This window comes from Grammomys surdaster, unplaced genomic scaffold (assembly GCF_004785775.1).
Source record: "Grammomys surdaster isolate TR1022 unplaced genomic scaffold, NIH_TR_1.0 256, whole genome shotgun sequence".
Lineage (NCBI taxonomy): Eukaryota > Metazoa > Chordata > Mammalia > Rodentia > Muridae > Grammomys > Grammomys surdaster.
The window spans coordinates 899602-903100 of NW_021604697.1; positions in this window are offsets into that span (position 1 = coordinate 899602).

Here is a 3499-nt window from a genome sequence, read left to right on the forward strand (position 1 = left end):
TTTAATGAACCTAAGTTTAAAAACCCTCAATACTAGCATCTTTAGAACATTAAAAAAAAATCACTCATTATGACCAAGCACTGTTGAACATGAGAGGAAAAGTTTGCTCAGAGTACCATAAATGCAATATATCACAACTGTAGTAACTTCAACAACATCACATTGACATAAAAAAAAGACACATAAACCAATGGAACAGAACAGAGATTTCAGAAATACATCCACAGATTAGTAACCTAATTAATATTTTAATATTTTAAGAGAAATAGAATTGCATAATTTTTCTCTTCCCTCTCTTCCCTCAAGGCCCCCCAATATGCCCACTCTCAAACTCTCTCATGTCCACACTATCAGGTTCGTGTGTGTGTGTGTGTGTGTGTGTGTGTGTATGTGTATACAAATATATATAAATTCAATGTGCTAAATCCATTTTTGTTGTTGATGTGTATATGATTTCAAAGATGACCATTCTGGGGTTAACAACCAATAAAGGGGCTCATCCCTGGGAGAGGCTAATTCTCCTTCCAGTGCTCAGTATTTGCCTGTAGTTTTTTGTCTAGGGATGAGACCTCATAAAACTTCTTTTAAAAGGATGTCAAAGCATATAAATAAGTAAGGAAATTCCCTTTAATAAATTGTAGTGGAACAGGTTTCTGTCTACATGCAGAAGACTGAAATTATATCCATATCTTTTACCATATGCAAGATTAAATACAAGTGTTCTATAGATATGCATGCTGTCCACTTATCTCGACATCTGTTTTTGGAGCATGATTAGTGTGTCACTCTTTAAAAGAGAACTAACTGCTTTCAAGAGCATGGGGTGGGCTCCTCCCATTAGACAGAAATTTCTTTAATTTTTCTGCTAGTAATGATTAATTTGGGCAAAATCCTGTGGTTTTTTTCATACTTAGACAATCTATTGGTTACACTAATTAAAATTTCTATGAAGGTAATGTCAGACTTGTGACGCACAGCCTGAGTGAGTCACTCTCTCATTTGTACAATTTAGCATTAAATGAAACAGCATAGCACTGCATATGCTCTGCATAGCATTGACAGTTTCTACAACCCTTTGGTGACAATGAGTGCATTACCTGATCCAGGTACCTGAGTGCCAGGATCTCCTGGGAAGCACAGAGCCTGATGCTATGACTGCTGCTTCTTCTGGGTCCTCTTCATGCACCGGACAATCATTTGATGCAAAGCTCTGCTGCACCCATGCTTGCCTCTGGCTGCTAAAACAGAAAACGGGCTCCTTTGTATTATGACTTGGTTCCAGTGTGCAAGTCAAGAGAGGCAGGAAGACTGGCCTTCTCAGTTTTTTTTCTTTCCTACTAGTACCATCTCTAGTAAACATCCAGGCCAGAAACATTTTATGTTAGGAATTCAGGAAAAAAGTCACAAAATATAATCTTATGATCTATCTGATCACTCCTTTCTCCAATCTACTGGAGAAAAATATCAGGAATAAGCAGGTCAACGACGTGGATGTTTAGACTCTCTGATACAATTTCTGCTTAACTGTTGCTCTTCTTTCAAGATGTCAGTTCCAAAGTGACAAAAGGATGTGCCATCACTGAGTTTAAATGTCTTAGGTGTATGGAATGTATCTTGCTATACTTTGAAAAAAAAACATCAGGTATCTGCTATTACATGACAACAGCACCTGTGCTGGCTCTTGACAGACAATCTAAGTCTATCCTCAACTGTTTTTAGGTCCCCTTTCCCCATAAAAAGCAAATTTCAATCTAATATTGGTCAATAAGCCTGAATTAAAAATGTAGCAGTTGCTTTTGGTTCTGTGTAGTCATCCATTTACTATTTCTCAATCAGTATTTAAATTAATTGTTACCTTGATTTGATATATCACCACCGCTGTAACATCTAACAAAGAGAGCATATCCAACAGCTTTCCCAAGGACATAGAGTTTTGTGATTTCTAATTAAATACTGGGGAAACAAACACATAACCATAATTCCTTCTTTCTCTTTGTTACCCACACATATTTATTTCAACACTGGTGGTAATCTAAACACTTGTACTAGGACAATTAGTAGGGTATCCATTCATTGATCTGTGAATTGCCTTAGTGCGTTGGTTAAATCTGTTGCTAATTTTATACTTAAGTGAGAAGAATATCTATATTAAAAAAATACTCTGGTCAATTAATGTGTTGATTGAGTGCATGTTGTGTGACTGAATTGAAGGAAGGGAATGAGATAGTAAAGACATCCTATGAGTTAGTTGTAGTGTTAATCCGTTTATTCATAGATTTAAGGGGGTTTAAGTGAGTTTATTGTGTAATTCTACATATCTACATCTGGTAAACAAATCATTGAAACAAGTGAATAAATAAATGAACATTTTTCTATATTCTAAACGAGACGGTGAGAGCATCTCACTGTGAGATGAGACCACCTGTCTTACACAATGCTGTATCTACTTTGAATAGAGCAAGAACATACTCTTCTTAATTTTCTCAGACTGTATCCTTGACAGGTCAGTTTCTGATCCATTTGTTTCATACTATGACACAGGTCGAATGAAATGACACTCAGGTATGCTTCAAAACAAGCCAAGTATATGATTGTCTGGATAGCAGATATCAACTTTTACCTTAAATAAAGCTGCAGAAAAGGAGCCTGAAGCCTGCTCATGTCAGGGATAGGATTCAGGAATATACAATGGTAGCAGATGGCTGAACTTTATAGATTGAAGATCAGAAAGTGTATTGCCCAGCTGAGAATCCACGGGAAACATAATCGTGTATCCTCTGAAGTGCCAAGTCTATATGTAAAACAGGGGCTAGCAGACCCAAGAGATCATAAAGCCTTATGGGAAATAAAAGGCTTTGCATATATGGGGAATTTTTTTTAAAGGCCTTACTTAATGACAACTAAACCCCAAAGGAGAGATATTTAGGATATAATTTCCGTCTAACAGTGGGATTAGAAGTTAGAAATTCTTGATTAGAATAATTAAAAACAAAATGAACTCTATCGTGTGTATGTGTGTGTGTGTGTGTGTGTGTCTTTGTTTTGTCAGAGATTTTTTGTTTTATTCTTTGTTTTTTTTGTTCTTTGATGTTTATCTGGTATGTACTTTAAGAGAATGTGAAGTTCTGGAAGAACTTGGGGGGAAACATGGTCAAAATACTTTTTACTAGTTTTTAAATAAAATATTAAAGTAATGTTATCAATGTACATGATTTCATTATTATTGAGAGCTCAAAATGGTAGATGATCATTGGCTAAAAGGAAAAAACCAATAAAGACATTTGTAAATAATAGAAATTTCTGATAAAAATTTCTAATAGAAATACACGCTCCTTTAATCCCAGCACTTGAGAGGCAGAGACAGGCAGATTTCTGAGCTCAAGGCCAGCCTGATCTACAGAGTGAGTTCCAGGACAGCCAGGGCTACACAGAGAAACCCTGTCTTGAAAAAAACAAAGCATGCTCTTGAGATTTTGTTTATCTTTCTATCTATGTATGG